At 39.7% G+C, this 27,578-nt stretch overlaps 1 long non-coding RNA gene across 6 annotated transcripts in view; it reads left to right on the top strand.

The window, feature by feature from the left end:
• Positions 1 to 27,578, top strand: part of LOC309878559 — a 60,024-nt gene that overhangs the window by 25,565 nt on the left and 6,881 nt on the right. For 3 of the 6 annotated variants that reach the window (XR_014317575.1, XR_014317576.1, XR_014317580.1), the window contains 4 exons: positions 1,032 to 1,072; positions 1,585 to 1,704; positions 24,210 to 26,164; positions 26,993 to 27,158. This is a non-coding gene — a long non-coding RNA (uncharacterized lncRNA). The remainder of the gene's footprint in view (positions 1 to 1,031; positions 1,073 to 1,584; positions 1,705 to 24,209; positions 26,165 to 26,992; positions 27,159 to 27,578) is intronic. The other 3 variants (XR_014317578.1, XR_014317579.1, XR_014317577.1) reach the window with 3 other exon arrangements.

Genomic DNA, 27,578 nt, shown 5'->3' with positions numbered 1-27,578 from the left:
CAGTGAGGCTCACAGACCAGAACACACAGTGGGGGAGAAATCTTGTGGCCTAAAACAGCAGCAGCTGCTGTATCACAGGCTTAGTGATTTCCTACACCTGTGTAAGGCAGCTGTCTGGGAACCAGTGCGGTTCATTGTGCTCTCCAGAACTGCAGCAGGTCCCACTGAGTTCCTGCAGGCATTGTAAATGGTGATTTTCCACTCTAAGAAGACAGTGTGGCTGTTTCAAAATCAAGGTGATACTGTATGCTGCTCTGCCTTCACGCTGCCTGGAGGTGCAGGGGAAGAGGAGCCAGCTGGTTGTGCTCTTGCCTTAGAGGAGAACATTATGCAGTCCTCAGGGTTAGAAAACTCTGAGTTGTTCATGCTAGTGCTCTCTGTGGTGCAAAAAATCCCTAGATCTCCCCCCAGTCAGCATGTGACAGGGCCTAGAAACAAATGCTGGGGCATAAACAGCCCAATTTCTTATTCCCAGATGCTTGAGTTAGTCAACTACCTCTCCACAGAGTTTTTGTAAAGTAATTATACTGCTCCAGTAGGTTTGTATGGCCTCTTTGCAGAGATGTAAATGTTTATCTAGAGTATAAAACCATGGAGAATCAGAACGTACATCTCAACCTCAGTTGTTCCCCAGCTACATCTGGGAAAGGAGAGGGTTGGTCACCATGCAGACATGCTATGTATCATCCCCTCAAACACGCTGGCCTTGGCTATATTCACATGAAATAAAACTGCTGCTAATTGCCTGCAAGTGTGCAACTTTGCCCTTGTGAGCAGTATAAAACCATGGAGATTTGGTTCATAAGATCTCAACTTGCTTTCACATCTTTTATTGAAGCAGCTAATATTTAATGAGGCTTCAGAAGCATTTGAGCAATTCTCCTGGTGCTTGAGGACCTAAAACAAGTCCTGACTATGTGATCTCAGTTTTATGCTGCTGTGTTTGGTCAGCCTTTTAAGCTCCTTTTGCTAAGAATAGCCATCAGTTCCTTGATTCCTCTTTGAGTCTATTTTATCTATCTTCTTCACAGTACCCTGTAAGAACACTGACCTCATGGCACTGCTTTTATTGGTAAGTCTTCAGCTCAAGTTGGAATGTACAATTTGCATAAGGCAAGTAAAAAACATCTCATGCCCTGCTTAGAAATATTGGCTAGAAATTAAAGTAGGATAATATAGAAAGATGCTGCTCACAAAAAAAAAAAAAAATAAATAAAAAATAAAACAAAACAAAACAAAAAATTAAATTGCAAGAAGCTTTCCTTTAGGGGCTATAGAAAGACAAATCTGCAAATACTCACTCTCAGACCAATATCAGAAAAAGAAAAATCTGAATAATACAGCATGTGTCTTGTGGAGACAGCGAGGTCACAGATCCAAATGATGCAGTTTGGCCAGGAAGGGGTGGGGGAGTGTTGTATTCAGCCCTCAGGTGTAAAGAATAAATCCTCATCTCAGTAAGGGGACACTTATCAGTAAAACAATTGAAAACAAGAGCCTGCTGTTTTATGTCTGACATGGAGCTCACATTGCCTACACCTGGCCATCATGCTTATCTCATTTGTTTTTCTTTGCTTTCCTCAGTTCAAGCAACTGGTAAAACATGAGCCATGTTAGCATGCTGAAGTTAACCCTAAGAAAGGACTGCTAATCCATTCCAGCTTGATCACGTACCAGCAGCAACTTAGCTGGGCAGTATTTGAGGTATGGTGTTTCTTTTCTATTTTTATGTTTTTTAGATAGCTACTTTGTGTGTCAGTATATTCTTTTAATGAAAGTTCCCGTTCTCTTGATCCTGCGAGTGCCTTGATGTGCTGTCTCTTGAGACAGGCAATTGTATGGTGATGTACTGAAGTGGAAGGAGTGTTATTTCTGAATTCTTGTCTCTCTTTTAAACACTAAAAATTTTCTAATGTGTTGTGGCTGTTTTGCACAGCTGCTGTGATGCATAAGCTTGGTTTAAATGTCTGTCTCGTGGCTGCTTGACATTACAGGAAGGTACACAACCACTGAAGTTTCTCTTCTGACAGACCTAGTATGTGCCTTCTGGTGAATCAGTATTTCCTACGGTGTGCTGCATTGTTCTGACCTTGAATTTTTATAGGCTTGTCTTCCAAGACAGCTTTTTCTGCCTTAGTCAAGGAGAGTTTCATTTTCTGTTTAAAAAGATGCATGTAAGAAGCTGTGAGAGACCTAGAAGTCTTAGCTGTCTTTAGGCTCAGTTGGAAGTTTGATACTGATTTCAGTGGGGCCTGAGAATGAACCCTAAACTCACTGCTTAATTATTCCAAATGCAAAGCTTGGGGTTTCACGTCTATTTTCTCCTCACTGTTCTTCTTTCTTTTCCCCACCTCATTTCTTTAACTCATTTCCTTAAAATAGCAGTTCTGTCTGTATTTTTCCTCCTGCTTATGCCCAACACCAATTTTAAGCATAGGCCTAAAACCACCCTAAAGGGTGGCTGCCTGCTTGGCTTTATGCTCGTGCTGGGATTGGTGGCAGTGGCTGCTGCTGAGAGAGGTGTTGGGATATCTAGGGTGACAGCAACATTTGGATGAACAAAACAAGAGAACGGAAAATCTTGCATTTGCTCTTCTCAAATGTTTTCTTCAGCTCTTCATTACCGGTTTTTCTGTGCCAGCCTTCTTGTCCTCCAGTGTTTCTTAGCTTGCTAAGAATACTCAGTCAGCTTTGTTTATGGGCTCTTCTACGCTAATGGCCTAGGCAAATTTTACAGAAATTTAGGAAAAGTCCACTTTCTTTTGGATCTGTAAGACAGATCCAACAGGCATTCAGCTTTTTAGAGACCTATCTATTGATTTAGACTCCCATCAACTAAAATACTGCCAGTGGGAGCCTTCACTGCAGGATGCTCCAGTGTCTAAAAACATTTTAGGTGATTTTGTGTCCTAAGACCTTTTTAATGCTTCTGCACTGTTTTGCAGTTCTTTGTTTGTTTTGTTTGTCATAATAGCAGCAAATGAGGAGAAGCCTGTAAGTGGTCTTTGGTGCCTGCTTTTTGTTTGGATATTCATAAAGCTGAAATGTAAATAAAACTGCTGCTACTTGCCTTGCTTTTATTAAATTCTAGGCTGCCCATATAAAACAAGATTGTTCATGCTGAACTTGTAGGTTAACTAATAGCCTCTGGGCCATGCTTTGGGCTTGTCTGCCTTCTGCACCGTTATTACTTTGGTCTTGTTGAACACATTTTGCCCTTGGTTGTACTCATTTTGGTTGGCGCAATAGTAAAAAGAATGAGTTTCTCTCAAGACGGCTGGAAAAGATTGCAGAGATGTTTGTTTAAAGATTTAGCATGGGTCAATAGGAAATGCATTTGTCTCCTGGTAAATTTATTATGAGGCCACAGCACCAGTTAGTTGCATTATCCCAAAGACTATGGCTTGAACAGAGTACTGTCTTCTGGATAGTTTTATAAGGGATTCTGTCTTCAAAGCATCGGTGCCTCAGTGAGGTGTAAAGCCCTGTAGCAAAATTTATGCAAGTTTATTTTTTCCTTACATCAAATAAGCTTGAAGCAGCTACCACTGTGCACTTAACAGCAACAGAACACTTTCAACTTGTACAGAGCTTGCTGGGCAAAACCAGCTTCTAAAAGCAGTTGTGTTAGAAGTAGGGATACATTTTATCCAGACGAACCCTAAATACAACAGTAAAAAACACACAAAAACAAGTGAATCAAAGGTAGTGTAACAAATCGTTAGCATAATAATCTGTTGACATGGTTTTTCAAAGTAATGAAGCATCTCTTACCACGGGCAGCTTCGCCTAGTTCATGTGTCTCTCTGAAAGTCAGCGAGGCTGAGGCTCTTAGCTTATGAGTGCACCTCCAAAGCTAGGCTTCTACAATATGCTTACGCTGCAGTCAGAGCTGGTGTTAAATCAGTCGCAGCTGCCATGGGCTACATGTACTTTGCTAAGGATTTATTCAGCTTCTTACGTTACGTTTGCAATCCATGCTGTCATATATGTATTGGTACCACCACCCAAATGAGCTAATTAAAATCTGCGTTGGGTTGCTCTGTAGACAGTATAAACCTCTCTCAGCAGAAGAACGCTTACTGAGCATTTTACAACTCAGCCTACCTGTGCAGTGAGCTGCCTGTGAGATCAGGAGGCTGCCTAAATCTGTGTTCCTGTTCTTGAGGGTGTTGGACCCCAGGTTTACCAGTCCTTGTGATCTGTCCACTTATTAAAAACCAAACAAGCAAAAAAATCTGCTTGTAAATGTTCACATTAGATATGCCATTTTAATTTGTGTGCATAAATATGTTGCTGCTTCTATTATACCCCCAAACTGTTGATTATCTGTCATTTTCAGTGATCACACCCACTGAACTCTAGTGTGCAATAAATTACCTTCTGATCAAGATGGGTTTGTTTGCCAAATGTTGCAGGGAAGCAACCTGGCAGAAATTCATACTCAGCTGAGAGGAAATGTCAGAGCTGACTATTTATGTGATAATTGCAGTACCAACAATATGCTTACAGCAGTAACCTTGCCTTACAGGATCACCACAGAACTACCTCAATTAAAAATAGAACAGATTGGTGCAGACAGATCACATCAACCAGCTCCCATTGTCTGTTACAGGATTCCCTTGCCCTTCTCAAAATGGCTTATCCAGCCTACTGTTAAAGGAATCAAGAGATGCAGGATTTCACTACATCTCTTAGGAGATATTTACACAATTGAATACTGCTCTTGCAGTGTTTTTCCTGACGTTAACATTACATTATAGTTTCACATATTTTTATATGTTTTAATATAAATTATGGCAATCATTGGAAAAAAAAAAAGAAAAAAGCAGAATCAGTGGCATTTTAAAAATAGTATAGGAAAGCGTAAATCTTAACTTACACACTCTGTAGGCTCTGATTTTTTTTTTTTTTTAACCTAACACATACTATTGAATATAAACTGTCACACCAAGACCTACCATAAACCAGTGTTATCCCCTAAAAGTATCCAGAGATGAAAGGATAACGATTGTTATTTTTTTATTGGTATCCAGATGTGCAAATGTTTCAGACAAAAGCAAAGGCAATGTGACAATATCAGTTGTATTTAAATATAATGTCTTGTGTTGAAAAGAGCTGTGCCAAAGAGCAGTATTATTATTACTACTATGGCCATGAGGACATTTCTACTGAAATGGAGAACGGTGAGTGCATGTGGATTATCTAGCAATATGCAAGAATCAGGGGCACATAATTCACAAAACAGAAGTTTCTCTACCACATCCACAATCATGTAGTCTCAATGTTTCTGTTTATTTGTAAAGTAAATAGAAGAAAACTTCTATCTTACGCTTATATCACTATTGAGTGTTGAGCTAAAGGAACCTGTGCACATGCTTTTAAGAGGTGTACATGTGGCACACTGAGTACAGCATTGCCAGTTGTGCGCTGTAATCACTGTCAGTACAGATCATCCTTCCAAACAGCCCAGTGTGAGCTTAGTGAGACAAATGAATAAATACAGTCTGAGGAGATGGGAATTTTGTGTCTTCAAAGTAACACGTGAACTGTTGTGATGTTGTTTGTGGGTTTGGGGCTTTCTGTTTGTTTATTTTGTGTATGTTGGTTTTTCTTGTGCATTCTATGTGTTTAGCTGTTTGCTTGCTTTGGAATGAACAGAAGCTTCAGTTATGTTACTGTGAGAGTCCACTGAACTTTCTGGACAAAGCCTCCTGAAAGTTCTATTAAATGCTTTAAAAAATATCATTCAGGTGATAGGAATATGGATAGATTGCGTGTTGCCACAGCAGGATTAGAAATGCATGCTTGTTTTTGCTTTCTTAATGGGTGAAATCAGATTCAATTAAAGTTTGTGCTCTTTTATCTAGACAGCATAAAATTAGTAACTGCTGTGTGCCTGGTTGCTCTCTTCTGGCTGGAGGGCTGATATTCAGTTACAACCTTAGTGCTTGTGCCAAGTGCTGGAAACTCTTAGGTTGCTCTTGTGGTTGGAGACAGTGAAATATTTGGAACAAGAAGTCCTGTGTGATGACCATTAGGTGATGACAGTCATCTTTATGTTCAGTGGTTTACATTCATAGGTGCTTTCGAAACTGTGTAATGGCTCCCTAGCTGGTGCCATCTGCTCTCGGTTTTGTTATAGCCAGAGGGAAGCGCTGCCATGTGTGCGGCAACGTGGTGTGCGTGCCACAAACTGCGAGAGGAGCAGCGCGGCTGCTCCAGCCATTAGAAGCTACTGATTCTTGCTCTTAATGAATTGCAAATAGCAACTCAAATACTTGATTAAAAATGTATCCTACAGTGCTTAGGGCTTGCATTTGAAGCTTGCTTTGTCCAGTGAGAGCAGTCTGATAAAGAATTAAATGTATTGTTTTTTTTTTTTTTTTTAATTTACTGTTATAAGATGCCCATTTAAGAGGAAACTAGTACAGAAAATTCTAGTAGAGCCCATTTTTGGCAGCTGGTGTAAGGGTGCCTCTGTAATGCTGCCTATGGGGCAACGGCATGTATTGGGCTTGTGTTATTGCTGTGCTCGTCCCTGCTTCTGTGCAGCTCTGACACCTGGTTCCACTGTTTAACCCTTAGCCTATTTTCAGCAGTACCCAACTACTTCTAGAGCTCTCCACTAGAGCTAACTTTTTTGTTCACGTCCTCCCCTCATGTACAACTTCTCTCTCCTTGATCTTTCCTTCATTTCTCTTCTCCACCTCCTCCTTCTGTTTGCTAGGCTGTGTGAAGTCCTCCATAAATGAATGCTGAGATACATTGCTTGCTTGTCAGAAAAATGAGTAGTCCCAGCTCTTCCTTTTTGTGCCATCGGTGTACACACAGTTGTTTTGCTTTGCATCTGGTTTCTGAGGCAGAAGTTTCATCTCTTTTAACTAAACTGTGTTCACAAAGATGGAGAAGCTTAGCCGTAGCACTTTTAGAAATTGTCCTTTCAAATCCCTCTGTGGAGAGGGGGAGGGGGAAGAAATCAATAAGTTTGCTGGGGTGGGAAACACTCTACATAATCCTGCAAAATCCTGTAAATCACTGAGAGCTTCCAAGGCAATTCTCTGGGAATCATCTGGGCTCCTCAGTAAAGAACAGGCCACGAGAGAGGCAAGATTACCCTTCAGGTAAATAATCCTGGAGTTGGGAAGCAGATAAATTTCTGTATTTTCCACCTAGTGTTAAACATTTTAAAGTGACTTGGAGGGTAGAAACAGTAAACTTGCTGCAGGGTAACAACATTACGTTTCACAAATGTATAGCAACAGCCTGGGTAAAGCACACTGAGGGTGTGTGGCCAAACCCTTGACGGGTATTTCCATAAAGAAAAGTGGCTCCGCAACCTCACTTGACCTTAAGTGTATTCGCAATGTGATCCTTAATTGCATGTCTTGTAACATTGTTCCCTTGTAGGGTACTGCATTAGGTTATGCACAACAGGTATCTAAAATAGTGACACTATATTGTTGGGGGCATAATAAATGCTGGTTGCTATAGCAAGCAGCCAGAGTGTATGTAGGAAAATTGATGTTCAGAAACTGTCCTGGGCAACTACAATCAACTGCTGTCTCTGTCATACAAAGCCTTTCACTTAGACCATGCTTCTTCAGAGGTGATTACTCGTTTTGTGTCTCTGTGTGTATGTGTGGTGGGCATCTAGAAGAAAATAAGGAGCCCCGGGGTTTGACTTGCAGAAGTACGAACTATTTAGAGATGTGTTTGGAATCTAGGAGAACTATACACAGATAAACAATCACAGAATTGGGGGGGGGAAAAAAGAGAGAACATCTATTCTGTCTTGCACCATGCGGCATTATTGACTATGCCTTTATCAGCCACAGAGATGTTTGTCTAATTCGTTCTTCAGATCCTCCAAGCAATCTATTGCAGTGTTTACCTGTAAAACAGATTTACCAAGTGTTTTACCATTCTTCTTGCAGTAATGGATAGGGCAAGAAAATTGGGTTAAGCTGACATTGAGAGGGTAACAAAACAAACAAAAAAGGCAGTCTTTTATGTACTTGAAAAGTTTTGGCTTTCCCTCAGTCACCATACAAGACCATATGGTGCTTATCTGTCCAGTCTGCTTTTTTTGCTGGTGGTGTTTTCACTCTCCCTCATTTTCTTTTCTCTCACCTGGATGCACTTTGACTAGATTTTATCACTCCTGTAGTGTCTTCCCCCAAACTGCTAGCAGTGTTCCAGATGAGGCTTTATCAGTAGTGCTCAGTGCAATAGAAAGGTAACTTCATGTATCTCGCAGCCTGTTTGCAGTGTGATGCAGGCAAGCAGGAATTTGTACTCCTATCTCACCTTGGGTTTTAGTAGGCACAAAGCAGCTTTATCAATGGTCTTGTTTTTAGAAATGGGTGAAACAATGTGGTTGTAGCTTTCCAAAATAATTCAGGTTGAGGGGGAAAAATGCTCCAAGGCAAAGAGTTGGAATCTAGTGATTATAGTCAATAGGAAGGCTCAGGTCATCTTGAAATAACCTAGACTCAACTCTATCTATAATAAATCTACATGTAATCTAAGTGTCTTTGCAGGCCTTCAGGCAGATTTTCAGTCAGGATAATATCATTACTATCCCAGAGAAAGCCTAAATGTCTCTTCTGAGTACAGGTGTTCAGAACCTGGGCACAAGGACATGAACTTCACCAGCCAGTAACTTCCATGGGAACTTGCTTTAGCGCTCACAGTAAAACAGCCTGCCTAGTGAGTTGCCCTCCCCATGTCTTATACCACAGGGGCATGTGTGTTTGGTTGGGTTTTATTCTTTTGAGATGTCCTGTGTATGCTGACTAAATCAAAACTCTCCTCATATTGAATTCAGTGCTGATAAAGATACAATCTGTTTCAGCCGTTTTCAACATAGCGAGGTTAAGATTTATGAATAGAGGTTTTTTTTTTTTTTTTTAATAGCAAATAAACTTCTAAGTGGTGGATGGTCAGTAAAAACATGTCAAATATATCCAGTATCTGCTTCCCATATTCCAAAAAGCATTTGACTATTACAGAAAGCCAATACTTGACTCAGAGGCTCCTTAATTCTAATGTCTATTTGATGTTCAAAGCAATGCCTGCTGTCAGCTGTTTCCAACATAGGTTTCAGGGTTTGTGCTGACAGGCCGTGCAGGGGGTGCACTATGCTCTTCAACCCCTCATCAAGAATTTACAAGATTCCTTGTAAATTTCCTTGTAATACTTTATTCTGTGGTAAAACTTTCTGTTTAATTCTTGCTCTCTTCTTCTGAGATTATTTACTCAAAGGTGGCATAAGAAATGGACTTTAAAAAAATGTTGTCCGCAAATTCTGGTGTCCAATTTGTATTAAACCCCATCAAGTGAAACAGTATTAGTTCAGGGTTCTGGATAGGTTTTGAAAGTGGTCAGGCACTACCAAGCCTTGTTGCTGTCAGACTCATTAGCAAGAGAACTATAAGCTGCTAGAGGAAAATGTTGCTTTATTGTTATGTTGTGATCAATGTCAAGAAAAAAAAAAGATTTAAGCTTTGAAAATCATGGCAGGGATAAATGAAGGACATGGTCTAAAAGGTGTCTTACTGCCTCTTTCAGGGTCTTTCTCAGACCCAGGTATCAAGACTGACTGTATTCAAATAACATAAAGATTAAAATTTCCTCTGCTAAATGTGTTAGACTTCTCAGAGATGTTTCTAACATCCAGAAACATGAATGCTATAGAACCAGATAAAATTCAAGTGGAAGGCTGAGAAGATCCTTTCTTATGGAAACACTTAGTGGTTTCATGCAGGAGATCAGATCTGTGTTCAGCAGTACTGAATTTGGCAAACATTTGGTAGAGCGCTTCTCATAGAAAACATCCTCCATCTTGCTAGGTAAATGGAACATTTTTCTTTTAATTATCTCTCATCCATCTTTGGTTGTTGTCATTGATGTGACTGAGCAGAAACCATTTATCATGGTTCTTAATGATTTTTCATTAACCAATTAAGTCAGAGAGGCTAGGAAAGAGATTCAAGATAGCCCCAGTACTTAGGGAAGGTGTGCTGAAGTTCTTTCTTTTGTAAGTAACTACTGTAAATGCTGTTTCCTGTATTTCTTTTGTTTGTTCACTCACATCCCTGGAATGACAGGAGTGCCTCAAATGTTTTAAGGAGATTGCAAGCATGCATTTTATAAGATGAAGGATGATTTTACTTTGTGACAAATACTGGTATTTGTCTCTTAACTGCTCCTGGGAAACTGCTGCCTCAGATCATATTCAGTTGCCTCCATACTCTAGGCCTGGTTCTGTCTGAAAACTCCTGAGGAGAATTGCTGTACTCACAGTCAATCCAATTTGGAAACAGCACAGTGAGAAGTATCAGCATCTCTACTGTGTCTGGATTGTTTTGACAAACACACAAAGCTTTCACTTGATCTGCTTTCTGGAAGTTGAAGTGAATTGGACTGTTCTGATATTCTCTTAACCTGTTGCTTTGTGATGGAAGGGATCCTTCATAATAGAAAATCTTCCTTTAGTGGCACTTCTTGTAACAAGTGGAGTTGAGCAGGGTTGTATATTCATATCCACTCGACATGTTTTTGGTGTTGCTGATCTCAGCCTTAGCCTGTGGCACACTGAGGGTAATTTGTTCAGTCCTAGCAAAGTTCCTTAAATCTGAATTTTGTGAAAACAGCCAACAGCAGGACTACAAGATTCTTTGGCTGCTTTAAACACCATGCAAATGTTTTTATCTTGCAACTGATATCCAAAAGAGAGTCATATTTCAGGCTTGTCCATAGCTAACTCTGTAGCCCTTTTAATGTTGCGGCTGCAGGCTCAAAAGTACACCGAGTCTGATAGATGGCTCTCTCCTAATTGATGGTAAATACCTCTGCATACCTGTAACACAAGTGCACCTTGAAAGTTACTCCAGCCTAGCGAACACTGGAGTGGTGCCCATGTTAAGAAGAATAAAGAAAAATAATTTTTAAGTCCAACACACAATGCTAAAAAAACGAACTCCACATAGAAATAACTTTCATTGCCTTCCCCCCTCCTTTTGCCCTCTAGCAGCACCAATTCAGTAGTATGCGAGTGTTACACTGTCACGTAGTTTGGAGTCTAAACAGAGGACCACTGAAGCCAAGATATATTTTATGTTTTGGAAACTGTAGTCTAAACGATCAGGCTGGAGCAAAGCTGAAGTGAATAATATCAAGGTAAAGAGGATGCATTTGTGAAGAACAAAAAACTGTCTAGTCAGATTGAAAGAAACTTTGTACCCTGTTTTGTCTACAGTTAGTAGGATATAGTCCTATGCCTCGCTGTAGTTGTACTGCATTGTACTGTGCAGGGGTTGCTATTGGTAAGAGCGGAGTGGGAAAGGACAAAAAGACACTGGTCTGTGGAAATAAGTCATGGAGGTTGCCCCCAGGAAGGAGAACAGACCTGGTGTGACAGCTTCTCTGCTGTCTCTTAACCTTGTAAATCAAAGCAGTTCTGTTGCTGTGGTGAAGAAAACAAAACGACAACTTCCCTGTGCACTGACGCTCTCTGGTGATATAATGGTGCCTGCCTGTGTGCTGACACCGGCCAGGAGGACCTTTATTCAGATTAAAGGATTAATGAGTGGTGCACAGTTCAGCTCAGGATATTGAGAATGAAACATGTCTTGAAGCTCCTTACTGAGTTGTGGACAAATGAGCTTCTTCCTGTTGGTGGTGGTGCTGTCTGATTTTCCTTCCAAAGGATAATCTGGTGCTATTTATGTAGGTGGCAACTGGATTTCAGTCAAGAAGGCAAGCTTTAGAAGTTGAGAGGCTGTAATATATTAACGGTGTTTGTGGCAATAATGTATTCTGGTGAGTGAGATCCTGTAGCTTCATTGTTACTAAATGGAACTAGCTGAAAAATTGACTTGTTTTCCTGGGGAGCAGGAAAATTATATTAAATTTTCATAAAGTTATAAAAATATATGTATTTAACTCTTGTCCATGTTTGAAATGTAAACTGAATAACAAATGCTTGCTATTTTATGTAGTTACACCTCAGCCCCAGGAGGTGCCCCATGGCTATGAATTCTCCCTTTTATCTTGCACTTGCTCAGGAGGGAAGGGGAATAGGAGATACTGTGAGAGGTGTCTGGGCAGCAGAGGAGAACCAGAGCCCTGTGATGGCCAAAGTCATTTGTCACTGAGGCAGCATGTTCAAATAACACAGAATAATATTGAATTTGTCCAAAACTGAATAGCTGATTCTACTTGAGAAAAATCAAAGTGTTTTTGTTTTGCATCAGCTTGGCTCAGATGATGGTACTGTGTTTAGGCTTTAATGAAGGAAAGTTGTGGATCTGTGTACCTTTCAAAATACTTCCCCAGAAGATTTCCCTTAAGTAATAGGATTTTCTACTGAAAAAATGTTTCTGTCACTTAAATCTAGCATCTCTCAGGGCCCTGTGAAAATGTTCCAGTTGTGCGAATCCCTAAGATGTACGTGGTCCTAAGACCTTTAGTCCTGAGCTCTAAATATATAAACAAATAAGGGGTAGAGACTCAAGTGAAATGGGTCTGGTAGTGGTCTGGCACGTCTTTGTCAGATAAATCGCATTTTTTTGAAGCTTCAAGTTGTGTTAGCAAACTTCTACATTTGATGGCAAAGCTTTTGGGACCCAAACCCTGAACTCTCTAAGGCTTCCCCACAAGTAGCAGAGATGGCAATACCAGAGGCAGAACAAGTCTGAGTGCCTCTGATACGAGACTCTTGGGTGACAAGTAATGTAGAAAGGTCTGTGCCTGGAGCTGTAGGTCAGGACGTCCCATACAGGGGCTAGGTCTTAGCTCTTCAAACAGCTCTGCACCACGATAGACGAGACGTGTCCGCAGAGCTGAACGAAGGCTGAAGGGCAGCATAGAGGAACAAGCTGAGTTGCTCTTCTGGTGCTGGAATGAACTGGCCTCATGGCAACCTATGAATGGTAATGCTGCCTAGAAGGCTCAAACTGTAACTTTTATTTTGATGTTGCTGAACAAAAAGATTGTGGAAGGCATCTGTTTTGGAAATGCATTTGGTACAATAAATAACATTTACACGACTCTTACAGCAAATATCGCTGTGACATTTACTTTTTTTTTTTTTTTTTTGGCTGTTTGTTTGTTCATTTGTTTTCTAAAACCTGTACCCTTACCTAACCTTGTTTGAGACTGGAAGATCAGCTGGCTTAGAAAGATAGCTCATACTTTCTTTTGCTTCTCTGAGCACAGGCTTTATTACAACAGTGTTACAGAGATGTATGGCATTTTGCAGACTCTTCCAGATCTTTACTCAAAGGGTTTTATAATTCGATCCCTGATCTTACTTCAATTTTTTCCAAGAATCATCCTTTTGGTCTTGCGGAGCTATGGCAAAGTAAGTGAAGTGCCCTAAGGTTTTAGATTTAAGTAAATATGGTACAACATGAAAAATGAGTAGCATAATCTCCCTCCCTTCCCATTTGCCCCTCACCCTGCAAAAAAAGGACCAGAGGAAAACCTCTGCTGAATTTCTGGACTTGACAGCGTTCCTCAAGCTTCTGGGAAAGCTCTGCTGTGGCAGTGTATGGGATTGGGACAGTAATGTTCAGACCTCCCTGAGCCAGGGGAACCAAACTTTCCATTGGCCCAGGATGTGATGTAGCCAGCCAGGTGTGTACTTGTCGCTTCCGGCACTTGCCACTGAAAAGCAAGTTTATAGTGTCATTAATAAATGTGTGTATATAGTCCCTGTTGATGAGACTTGGGCAGATTTTTGTGAGAATTAGTTTTATTTTTCCACGTAGAGATAGAAAGTGACTTATTTATTCTAAGATTACAATACCGACAACTTGCTTGGTTTACCTTTGTACCATGAATATTTTAAAATTATTTAAACAGATCATTTAGTGTGGTGTGTGCCGCAACTCTGAGCTTTGGTGATCCATGTGGAAACCTTCGTACATCGGTTTTCACGAATGCATAATTGAATGCTGGCACAGCACCTTTACAGTGGTCCTGACATATCTGCAGATATTTGGACTTTGAGATTCTATGGCCCTGCAAAGGATCATTGATGCTCTTTGACATTGGCAGTGATACACACTAAAACCTGTTGGATATAGCACTTAGCTGTATTTCCAAGTTTGAAATTTCCATTTAGATGAAGCAGGCGACTGAATTCAAGAAAAGAAGGAACTGTTAAAAGGGAGCTGAGATGATTGGTTTCCATTCTTTCAAAATGTACATTATACAGAAATACCTTTGTCATTTCTGTTTGTAAATAACGGCCACCTACAGAATGCCTTTCCCTGCTTTCTCATTGTCTTTAGAGTTACTGTTTTATTTCTTTTTTCACATCTTCTGGGCTGCTCTTTTCCTAGCTTTTCTGTTCAGTATTTACTGGACTGCATGCACTTACTTTCCTGTGCCCTGTTGTTAAAACAAAGCTATTCTCCATGAAGCTCTGGTGTCATTGCTATTGAGAATAATCGTCAGAACAAGGGGAGAGTCTGTCCTCTTCGATGTGTATTTCTAAGAGGTTTTGGTATAAGCAACCTTCTGACAGCCTTAATGTTCCTCAGATCTTTAGAGCCTTTCTGTCTTTGCTGGTTTCATGCTTCCTATTAGTAATCAGGTGCTTTGTGCCATTGCTGAAGTACGTGTGACCTTTCTGTGCTACCTTGATATCCTCTGTGCAGAAACTCTCCTTCTGCAAAAGGCTGATATTCAAATAATCTGTAAGTGACAGTCACGACCACTTCTGTGTGTAACAGCAAAGTGAATCCTTCATTCACCTCTGTGTCCTTGCTATGGGCATGAGTGTGCGTGCTGCGTATTTATTCAAACATGTTTGCTAGACTGTCATAATGACAGTAATTAGTCACTTTGTTTTTTGAGGGGTGGGCAATAGGTAGTTCAGAGCACACTTGTTTGTATTAGGGTGAAGTGAGATGCAGTGAGGTAGAAAGATCTTCACCTTCCATATGTTCTACAGGAGTCCACGTATGATCTAGTTCATGCACGATGCTTTCCTAGCTAACTTTCTTCCATGCCTGGCTGTCTGACTCCTAGCTGAAACTCTGCTGAGAAGAGATGGTGGTACAAGGTATCTGTACTGGTCTGTTCTTCTTCATGGCAGTTCTGTATGGTGCCGTGTTTTGGATTTGTGACCAAAGCAGTGTTTATCAAACACCAATGCTTTACTTACCGCTGAACAGTGCTTAAACAGTGTCAAAACTTTCCTACTTAGCTCTCCACCCCCCAACTCATCCCCAACAGGACAGTCAGCCTTGACAGCACTGTAGGCAGACAACTCAATTCTAGGGTCCGCTTCTGCTGCCCCCTATTCAAAATGCAGGTTTCTCTGTATCTTCTTCTCATCCTTTCAAATAAACACAGTGGGGAGGGAAAGCTTTGTAAACTTGCGCTAATTTAATGTATCTGATTTTTAACATTATTCTCTTCCAGAGATTCATTCTTTCTACTTACTGTGTCAATGAGTTTGTAGCTGTAAAAGCAACTGTTACAATTATTATGCAGCAAAATAGAAAACTTAAAATTATGTTGCAGCTCTATCTAAAACGATTCCTCAGTTCTCTAACCTTCTTTAAAAATTCATCACCTTCCAAAGCTGTTCCCCAACCTAAAGAGATCTGAAGCTAAAGAAATATGTATTTAATTTTTAAAGAAATCTATAGAGGATGGGGCCAGGGTCAGCACAGGGCTTCTCAGCAGGGCAAGCAACGCACAAGTTTGCTGTCCCAAGGGCAGCTGGGGAGGGGGCTGCTGAGAGGGGCTGGAGGAGAGGCTGAGGGAGCTCAGTGGGGTTTGAGGTGGGTACAGGGCCTGGGCAAGGGAGGAAAGGTGGATGAGGACAGGAGGTGCGTACAGACCTGGTCTGCACGGTGATGAGGAGGAGGCACGAGGTGTTGGGGAAGGTATGTGTGGCTTTATGGGCTTTCTCTCTTCCTTTCTTCCTCTTTTCCTACACTCCTCTTTCTCCCCGCCGCTTGCTCCCTCCAACATGGAGCAGTTATGTGAAGAGGCAGGGCTGTGACCTGCTCCTGCCTGTGCTCAGGATGGGGCTGCAAATGAAGGTGGCAGCGGCTGCTGCTGTTGCGGGGCTACCTTAAACATCCCTTGGCAAGCTGTGCAGGCAAGAGGCCACTGGCACGGTCACAGAATCGCACAGATGCAAAATGGGTTGATTTGCCAGCCCAGGCTGCTTTGTATTTTTTGTGTATAGTCCTCTGGATGAGACTTTAAAGTTTGGCTGTATTCTGAAAAGAAAATAGAAGGACTTTTGAGTTTCCATACCTGCTATTTCTCAAAGAAATGTGTTCAGTTTAGAAGTAAAAGAAGGTTCCTTCTCCTGCTGTTTCTTTGAATGTTCAAGCTGAACTTTTTCTCTGGCTTTTGCCTGTTACAAAGGCATACTGCCCTAGATTTAGACCCTTTAAAGCTAAATCTACATTTGTTGAACAGGTGTGATGTTTTATTGTTATTTTTTCCATGATCACTTTTTTTCCCTGTAGCTTCACCTGGTATCTGTTTGTTACAACCTTAAAGCAGAAACAGTGATTGGTAATTCTGGTATATTTAGTTAGCTGAGATAATCCCACAGGTTGTCCAGTGTTAAATTTCAATGGCTCTTCTAGGTAAAGCAAACAAACAACAACAGCAAAAAGCAAAGCAAACCAACAAACAAAAAAATGCACTAGAGATTTAGAAGGAACTAAGTAAGACTTCTGAAAAGAAACTTTTTTCCCTCTAGTAAAAGCAACACCAGCAGTATACCAGTGTCACTCCACTGCCTGAAAGCAAGTGCCTGTGTTGATGAAGGGTCAAACAGAATTCACTTCAGTCTACTTCCCTTAGCTGTATTGGCTCTGAATTGGTATCAGAATAAAAAGCCAGTGGTAGCCTCTTTCTGTACTAAAATCAATAGGCCTAATAGTCACCACATAAAGAAAATGCATCTGTGGCTAAGCCTGTGCCCTCACAGAATCTCTTCACCTTGGAAACATTAGTGGATTTATTCCTGATTTTGCAAGGTTGATAAGAGGCTATAGGTTTTTTGTTTTAATTTCTTGATGGGGGAAGCTGAGGCATAAACAGAGTATGACATGCAGCCCTTATGCTGCATTGTGAACTGAGACTTCTGGAATTTCTATTTTTACTTTCCTGTAGCATCTCTTGTTCCTGAAGGCCTGAAATAGGCACTGTCTCAATATATGCTGCATATGCTCATATACACGTCTCTATACACTACCAATAAAATCTGTTCTGAGAGCAGCGTACAGGCAACATGTAGTCAGGGAAGAGATTTTTTTCAGCAAAGCTACTTTGTGTAAATCTTGTGGGACCTCTAACTTTTATTCATTCACTCACTATTTCATTTTGAGCCTTCCTTCCATGTGAGACAGGAATTTTATGTAGCCAAATGACACAACTGGAAATCCTGACATTGGTCACCAGAGTGAAATGGTGCTATGTACAAATCTGTATGAATATTTGGAGATTGTGGATGTTTGGGGTAACAGGATAGAGCCTGCCTGCCCGGTTTGTACAGGAATGTCACCCTGAAGTAACTGAGATGGTTTATTAAATAATTCTGTTGAGAGTCAAGTGAGTGCTGGTTACTAAATGGTCCTAGGACCAACTGTGCTTCCTTGGGACTAAGGACCTGATTATAGTTAGGCTTGATGCTGAGACTTATCTGCAACTGTCTTCATGCTCATAAATCAGAGCTTCACTGTACTTCTATCCCTTCAATTCCCTTCTCTCCCATAGCAGATCTTTCATGTCAGTGCTGAGCTTTTCTCCCAGGCTCCCTCTCTCCTGCAAAGAACATTAATTCGTGAACTGTTATTAGAATGAATCTGCCCTAATGGACCTGTTCTGACCAATGTATTCGTGTTTGCTTCAAGCAGTCTCTGGTCTATTTTAATTACTCTTCTTTTGGTAATTACTGTCTCTGTCTTTACGCTCCTTTGTTCTTTCCCTGTTTTGCTGATTCAAGCCTTTGAAAAGAGGTTTTTCAATTTCATAAGATCAGATAGAAGTCCTTCAGCTCCTCGATGAATTGCAGTTTCTCTTACAGCAAAATTGTCCAGTAGTTCACAGGAAGGAGTATCCATCACTTCTATTTACAAAAGTTAGGCTTCTGTCATTTTGATAGGGGACAATAAGTAAGGACAGATAGCAAGAGCATCTTAGCAGAAGTTTATCCTCAAGATCAAAGTCTAAATGACATGAAAGTATGTGTCATAAATTTAAATCCTTTAATCCTTCAAAAAAAACAAACACCTGTGTAACCTCTCCTCCTGCTCCCCCCCCCCCCCCCCCAAATAAAAGCTTACCATGCTAAAATTCTAAAAATATTCTTATAAAATACAGATGTTTGCTGTTCAGATCTAATTTAGGTTAAAAATTGAATTGAACAACACTGGATAGATTATTGGACAAACTGAAAAACTGGACAAAATATGGACAAGATTCCATTAAAAACTTTAACTGATCTTCTATTGTCTATCTTTGTATGGTGAATTATATATAAATATTCTATTATAATGTGCTTCTGAGAGTTAATGGTGTAGCCAGACTGTTGTCTGAGGGTATGATGTTATTCAGGGCATTTTTATGGGCAAGAAGAAAGAGACTACTGTTTGTTGTATGTAGATTGTGGTCAAAATGGATAAATGTTAGCAGGTACAGCCCTCAGGTGATTCATGTGGAGGACGCTGATGATATTTTCAGAGTCACACAGAAGTGGAGCTTAGATAACTGTGATGATAGAGATAAATGCCTTTTTTGAGCCTTGTTTTTGTTGGATGATACTATATCTGTGACTATTACTATGACTTCTATTACTACTTCTTGTAGAAGCCTAAATAAAAATATCAGTTCAGGAAAGAAACCTTATAGCCATTGAGCTGGGGATTTTAACACTAGCATTGTAATTAAAATACTGTACTTTGGAGAAGTAGGGGGAAGGCAGAAGACTTGGATTAATACTGAAGTTTCTACTGCTCTCATTGGTAGTTATAAACCAATGAGACCATGTAGTGAGTTGAAAACTGTTTTGTTTTGTGTGTTTTATTATTATTATTTTAGGGAGTAGGCTGAGCTTTGCATCGAGGACAGATAACCTTGTATCTGGTCACCACGATTTTTATTTTATCTTCCTTCTTTTTCTCAGCTACAGAGTACTGAGCTAGATAAAAACTTGCTCAAGTATGGCAAAAAATAGCTTGCCAATAATGTTTTTGCTTGATCAGTATTGGCACTCCCTCTGCAATAGCATCCGTTTTGTGTTCTTTGGAATGTCTACATAGAGTGTGGTTGGGTTTTCTTTGTTTTCATCTTATTTTCTAATGATTTGCTCTTTATTTTTTATTCAGCCAGAAATTTCTGGTTAAACGTTTAACCTAAACAGTACTGCTACATGGTCTTTTTTCAATTTGTGCAGATTTTCACTCTGATTAATAATTTTATCTCCAAATCCTGTGTAATGCAGGTAGTAGACACTAGCAGCCACTGTGATTGCACTCATACTATTTCCACTCCTGCCTGTGTTGCATCACGTTTGAAGTCTAGCCTTTTCTCTGGGTTACACCGTTTCAGATTCTAGTGCTGAAGTATTTGTGCTACTCCTTCATTTTTTTTAAAGCCTTTTTGTACAGTCTTGCTAGCTCCCGCATAAAGCTGTTATCTGCCAGTTGTCTCAAAAACTAATTTTCTGGCAAGGAAAGCTGTATGAGAACAGGTTATTTGCTTTCTTTGAGTCTTCAGTATTGTATCTGTTTACAGATGCATAATCTCTAGAGAGCTAGCAGCTGACCAAGACTTGCTAAGGGAACAGGCTAAATCGTTTTCCTCATTTAACTTACAGCTTTCTGGATGTCAGAAAACATCACAGTGAATTATATTTTGGTATTGTTGTTTGGAAATGTTTCTAGATTTTGATAATCCTTGCCATGATTTTTGTTATCAATAATTGTGTATTATGCTCATTCTCTTTATTAGTTTTTTTGTTGTTGTTGTTTCTTTCAGTAATGGGAGTTTTCCTGCAATCCCTCAGCTACAAACAATCATTCAAGTAGCTGATACAGTTTCTGTTGAAATGTCTGAGGTAGTCAGTACCGTACCAGTGGCATTCATAACCTCTGATGTCCACTAAATGCGATTGCAAACAGCCCCTGTTCATGAAACTCTACGTGCCAAAATCCATTTAGCTGTTCTTTTAACAGCCCCAACTGCAGAGTTTTGTTAAGCTTGGCTAAATAAAATCTCACTCCCCAACCCAGTGTAACTAGGTGGATCTGTTCTAACAGCATTATTGGAAAAAGTATTTTTGTATGCTTAACAATTGCTAGTTTAAATGTACATTTTCTTCTGAATATTCTCCTTTCTGTCCTACCGCAGGTAGGTTTTGTATGTTACCATCTATAGCCTTTGACCGCTACATCGAAAGGAAGCTACATGTGCTGAAAGAGAGATGTTTGTGTATCTCATTTCCTTGTGGATTATCTACTTTGACAGTAGTTAAAGTAGAAAACCACCAGAAAGCACATAGAAAAGCTCTGGAAAACAACAGGAGAAGTATTGATTAGGAGCAACCTTCCCTGACTCCAGTTGCTCTGCATCATTTTTAAATTGAAAAAAAAAAGTTCAGAGGGATTGTAAGAACTGAAAATGCTGACCAAAGCAGGAAGGGGAGCAGATAGGTTGTGAGCAAACTGAAGCTGATAAAGAAATATAGTAAGTGTCTGTCTGGCTTACTCAACCCCTATTTGGTCTTGCTCAAATTATCATTAGAGACTGAGCTTTTGTAAGAAATGTCGTAAAACGGTCCGTTGTGCTAAGCTACCACCCAGAATTTAAGAATCTTCTGTATAATTGGATAAACTTTGTCTTTAAAGAAGGCAGAATTTTTGCTTAGCTAACATCACGGGTACCCAAAGAGTGGTGCGTATGTAATCTTGGTGGCCAAGTCTCAACATGGTTGAGACCTGCAGCAGGCAGGGGAGGTACAAAAGCTGTGGCTGCTGCTTCATGGTTGTGCTTGAGGCAGACTAATAGGGGCCAAGGTGCATTTGGAGCTGTAACGCCCTTCCTGTTTTATTCTTCTTCTACTGCAGACCACTGTTGCTATAGTGCTCACATTCCTCAAACTTTAATCCATATATTTTCTTCTTTTTTTTAATGTAAAACTTCAGTGACCACAGTGTCGTGTTCTGCTCATGTGCTTGTTGTTACATGTTACTTTGCAGTCCCAAGTACGTATACTGATCTCCTTACGTTCTTTCTGTTCAGCTGCATGTGTGGTTTTATTTGTTGTTTTGTTTATAGTGCAGAATGAGTTCCATAACAGTTAGTGGGTGTAGGCCTCATGTCACAGATTTGTCATAGCTATGCGTACTTCAAAACGTACAAGTCATGGGTTTCTGTCAGTATTCATAAGAACTGTGGTCGTGCTTTATTTTTCCTGGCTCCTGATCCATTGAGAATAATTTGATCCTTTTTATTGTTTCCTTCATTTGGAGTTACAGTATTAATCAAATATTAGTTGTCTCATAGGCACTTGTCTGTTCTGCTGCTTTCCCACATTAGGAATACTTGAATGCAAAATGATGTTGCTTTTAACCAGAGAACAAAATGTTGTTGCTATATATGGCTTTTTCTTTTCTGGCTTGTTTTATTTAACATAGAAACAGAAGCCGTCTTTTGTATTACAGAAAGTTTTATTGCTACTGTACAGTAATCATGATGAAGTGCATGCTTTTTATTATTAAAATTTCAAATTTTTTGAGTAAAATATATACCCACTCCTACCTGAGATTGGAGGACAGCCAGTACCTCTGAACAAAGACACTTGATTCCTGGTATGTCAAAGTACTTTGGAGAGACCTCAGCAGGCTTCCCACCACTGCAGAATGTAGAGAGAATGAAGCATTTCCAGTACTGCTGCTCTGGACCCAAGAGCAGCTTTTGTTGAATTAGAATTTAGGACCAGCTATGTGAGAATTCATTTACTCAGTAAATTAAATGCTTTTATGTGAGCCTGGGTATATTTAGAGCTTGGTTAAGAGGCTCCCATAGTAGTCTGAATACTTTTTTTTCTCCATCCTATCCCTATTGTCATTAATATCTATAAATCTTAATTGAAGTTACAGAGCTGACAAAACGTGCTAGTCTGTAGTCAGCTGGGATGAGAAGTGGCTCTGGTCCTAGGCCAGCAAAGGAATCAACACTACTTAACCAGTTCCAAGTGCACAGGATCAGTGCTTTCATGTTAGAAAGAAGACGGTCATACCTCAGAGTTAGTTAAACATGCGTAAGGAGGACAGATGGGTAGAGGTGTCCAGTGCTCAGACACGCTGTGCATGGTTCTGAATATGCGTCCATTGTAACAGGCCAGCTGCTTTTTATTTAAATGCTCACTTCTCCTGGCTGCAGACTAGTTTGCTGAATTAACACTTGGAGAAATGAGGATCAGCGTATGCAATCACTGGTCGAACAGTGTCAAAGTAGATGCCAGGGAACTGCAGAAAATACTTCATTACTAATGATATAGGATTAATGCTGTTTCATTTTTTTATTGACAAGTTTGGTGATTGAGGTGCCACAGGCAAGATTCAGGTATCTCTGCAGGTGTGCATATGTGTTTCGGGGTACAGCAGTCCTGCGACAAATATCCCACCTTGACTTTTGTGGTTTTAGCTAACACTTTGGGTCAAGAATGCTTTTTTGGACTAATTCTCATCTGTCCTCTGGAGCTCAATTTAACTTTTACAGCAAATACCAACTCTGGTCTGCTTCCTGCTCAGAGGTGTTTGCTGAGGCTTCTGGAGGTATTAAAAGCTGCAAATCTGAAAAATATGAAGGCTTGTTTCTTTTTTCTCCTGTTTGAACTTATTGGGACACTGTGCAGGCTCCACTGACAGTGGGTGCCCTCTTCCTGCCCCTGGCTTTATCACACACAGGGTATGTTTTATCTCCTCCCCTCCCTGGTGTGGCTGAAGGCTTTTGCAAGTCGCTGCCATCTTCCTGAGGACAAAAGGCTCTAGGGAGAAACATGCTAGACTGATGAGGAGAGAGAAAGAAAGCTTTTAGATGCTGTGTTTTCTGTCAAAGAAGGAAAAACAAAAAGAAGCTAGAATAAGCAGGAAGAGTCTCCACAGACTTGACAACTGAACTTTGGAATGAGCTGTGAAGTGCTTTTTAGCTGTTCTGTGCATTGGTGTTTAAGATGGCAACTGCCTTGAAAGCTGAGCACTCTGTTTCTTCTAGTGTTCACCCAGAGCACTATAGAAGGCATGAGGGGAAAAAAGCAGTAGTCACCCTTTGCTTCAAGAAATTAGGGCACTCAGGCTTAATCAGCTCGGGTCTTCTGCTTCACAGTAGAGTGCCATTTAAAAGTGAACATACAAAAAAAAAAAAAAAAAAACTCTCAATCTTACACCTGGGATGAGAAAGACTTGAAACAAATTTCAGAATTTAAACGATCAGTCTCAAGGACTCTTGGAAAAATATTACTGTATTTAGGTTGTCCTGGTGTATGAGTTTATAAGTTCATGAACTTAATTCATTTAATAATGTTTTTTCTCTCTGACTCTGCCTTGTGATGCTTAACAATACGAAGAGTTCCCATGTAGATTGCAAATATACTACTGCAGCATGCTGCATGTTTTCTTTGTCACGTTAGTCAAGATCTTTTCCTTAGTCTTGAAATATGCTCTATGTTTTATCAGGGCTTGACAGACTTTCCTTTTTTTTAAACCTTTTTATTATGAAAATGATTCACACCTAATGCAGCCCTAGATTCTGCTGCATTATAGTTTTGTCTAATGCTTTAAAGAGGCAAGCTTCCACACAATGAATCCACAAAAGTAAGTACAGCTATTGTAAAAGTGCACAGATTATTCTGTTTAGCTAAGAGGGAATGTAAGGGTTGATTTGGTTGTGAGACTTATTTTTATTTTTAGGTCAGCATTTAACTGTAATCCTTGCTCCCCACCCACTTCTTTCTGTCCTTCAGAAAGAACAGTCATTCAGTTCTGTTTGTCTGGAACTTTGTAATAATGGAAAAGTATAGTTCCTTCTACAGTGAAGTGACCAGTTCCTTTCAGTAGCAATATAAATCCAAAGTAAGACAATGCACAAGAGTATTACAACCAACTTAGTAGTATAAGGATGCTATTAACTTTTTTTTATTATCAATTTCTAAACAGAACCAAAATCCAGAGCATGGGGAGTGCACCACTGAAAGGTGAGGATGTGGTATATGAGGTGTGCCTAGAATTTCTGTGGGGTTTGATTTTCATTAAAGCTAGTGTGATGTATTATTTCGTGTTTTGCATCCTAAATCAGGAGTTACTTGTGCTGTAATTTGAAACTTACACTCTTCTGTCAAATGTGACAGCATATAGATTTACCAGTGGTTTGGCAAATATTAGAAGTGTTCCTAGAATAAGAACTTCGAGGCTGAGAGTGGCAGTTGAATTACCCAGATTCAATGAGGTTAAGGAAGCTGAAGGAACTTTCTGACTCCTTTCTTGTAAGTGATTTTTGTAAAGAGAACTTTTTCCTCTGCCATTGCTATCCTTGATAGATCTGTTATAAAAGTTAAATCATTTATCAAAACTGCCACAGCTCCCATGACCCATAAAAGAAGGACTATCAGACCTTAATTGCAAGAGCTGTGTAATTTCAGAACTTCTCTTCCCTTGTTCACCTACTCTCTGACCTTTGTGTCAACTTCTAATTTCCTTCTGTAATTGACTCTGTTTCTAGTACAGCAAACTGTGGCAGCAGACGCATCTTCCTAATACGGTGGAAGATGGAAATAACATTGTCAAATGTCTAGCAAATTTACTTATATCTATTTAACAATCAAGCTTTTGAGGGAAAAGAAAAGAAACAAAACAAAGTACTAGTCTTAACAAGTTTCAGCTGAAAAAAGGAATGAGTATCCCTAAATCTTGAGGTTTTGGTTGTTTTTGTCTTTAATATGTAGACCAATAAGGACTTCGGCCCAAATTTGAAGATAATTAGGGCTTTAGGACAGCCATTTGGCTCAAGACTTGCTCATTCCAGTCACAAGGAACACAGCTAATAAATTGAGACGGAGCCCAAAAAGGGGAACTGGAATAGGCTCTGAGTATATTGTGTTGGGAAAAATTCATATCCAAGACATGTGCAGTAAAAAAGCTTCTACAGTGAGCTCTACCTTGGTCTTACTGTAGAAACATAGGCAAAAGTGTACTTACTTTTTGAATTGGTTTATATATACACTAAAATAAGTAGAACAAAAGTTAGCCTTCTCTTTAGGTTGCATTCAGCTTACTTTTTAGATTTATGCATGCAAAGATTTGAAATCACATTTAGTTCTTGTTCATTCTTTGTACTTCTCCCATTTGACTAATAAAATTATAGAATGTTGTACTCACAGCTAAAAACCTCTCTTCAAGACTAAAGATATTTAACAGCTCTATCTTTTTCCAACAGGTCTATCCTCCTCTTGTAAGATATGTACGTCAGATCGAAATATAGTAAATATATTCAAGTAGGCTCCATTAATGACTGGAAGTTTTCTTAACAAATGGTAACCATGTGATTAAGAAAGTTAGGCATGTGATTAAAAGCCATGGGCTTGAAACTGAGATACTGCAGAGGAAAGTGTTTTAAAACAGGAGTCCTTAGAAAAATCCTGACAGTTAAATTTCAAAAGACTGAAAATCTGAGTATGAGGATGAATCGTAAGGTAAGAACTCCACGGATTTCTTTTTGTCCTCCTTGAAGAGACTTGTTCCAGCACTGCCTTCCCAACATTTCTTGCAAGTCACTGTAGTTACTGACTGATAGAGAAAATCGATTGGTTGTGTGTATTCATAAATGCCATTTACCTTATTGGTTAACCAGCATCACTAAGCCAGTAACTATAGCGCACACAAAAAAATGGACTTAAGTTCTAAGCTACTCCACTTAGAAGTAATGTTTAAGTAAATGAGTTATCAGTTCATAAGACAATGCTGTTGGCAATTATAACAACTGCAAATGACTTATTGTATATACTTTGTATATACCTAGCAGCTACAAGAAGAGAAAATATAGACGGTTCATTCTTGTGGAACTACAACTGAACAGGCCCAGTTTTACAGGACAGAAGAAGAAAGCATGATATCAGGTAAAGAACTTTTGTAACTTTTCATGTTCTACTTATGCCTGGGTTTAGGGAAACGTACCCTCATATACTGTGTCCACTTTAGACATTGTACTGTTTTCTATTCCGTAAACTTTTTCTGCAGGCTACATTTCCTGTCACTTGTTATTAAAAACGTTGAAGACTCTTGAGAGTAGATGCCCAAGACTAGATCTTTCCTTGAGTGTTTGAATCACGAAGGAGATATGCCTGTGTAACCTATTCATAATTCAAGAACAAAATTAATACCATAATTTCTGTTTTTATGTATAGATGTCAATAGAGACTGAATAGTCTGAATGGTGAAAGTGAATAAACCCCACCCAACTTTTTGCTCAACATAATATCTGCCTCCACACCACCACCCCCAAAAAGTTTTCTGTAACTTGCTCCTCATTAGCCACAGAGAGAGTCCATCATATTATATGTGTGTAGGAAAAAGTGGGAGCCTGTAAATACTGCATAGTCCTATGGTACCCATCAAATACAGGACTCCTTACCTTTTCTCGATTTACTCTGTCTTGTTTTAAAATATGGTAACTGAAGGGGCAGCCTTTTGGACTGGGGAAAGAACAGGTTGTTTTCCAAAGTTTAGAAGGCTGATGTATTATTTGCATCTGTCCCATGCGCAAGTTAGTTTGGTTTTAGCTAGGGACTGCTAAAATAAGCACTGGCCTTCACTTTCTTCTCTTTAATAACTTTTCTATCTTATGTTATTTTAACCTTTTCAGGCATGGGTTGGGGGTATGCATCCATCTAAGAAACAAGTCTACTTACCCTACTTTCTATGCCTTCACTTCTCTTCCTTTCAAGGGGTTAGAGGTCAGCAGGCACCATCCAATTGTAAACAATCGTCATTTGAACAGCAGCAACAGCTGGAGACAAGTAGCCATCACTGCTGAAACAGCTTCCTTCTGACTGGCGTTGAAACTGCTACTTATCAGCTAGATCACTTCGAAATACTCCCTGATCTATGAAAGTAAGTGAAAAGTACACATCTACAGAATTGTCTAAAATTTCACACATCGGTGAATATTTTGCACTCCTCCATGCCTGGCAAGACAGAGTTACTATCTCAGAGAGTATTTTAAAGAAAGACCACATAAGAATAGTATTGAAAGAATAGAAACACAATCCATGTAACTTGTCAATACAGTAAGCAGCAAAAACAAGCCTTAGATGTTGCTTGTGTGACTACCAGAGTACAGGAAGTTGTTATGATTTAATAAGCAACAAAAAAGTGAGTATCTAAGCTAAAGCTGTCATACCTAAGAAACTGGCCTGCATGATCTTTACTTTCCTTAGAACAAAACATATTAAAATTTTGCTAGAATTCAGTAATGGTACCTACCTTTTCTTGAGATTTGGTGTGGGGATGGTGTACTTCTATATCTAAAAC

Source organism: Aythya marila (genome assembly GCF_965140915.1).
Source record: "Aythya marila genome assembly, chromosome: 5".
In the NCBI taxonomy this organism is placed as follows: domain Eukaryota; kingdom Metazoa; phylum Chordata; class Aves; order Anseriformes; family Anatidae; genus Aythya; species Aythya marila.
This window is presented reverse-complemented; position numbering and strand designations above follow the sequence as displayed.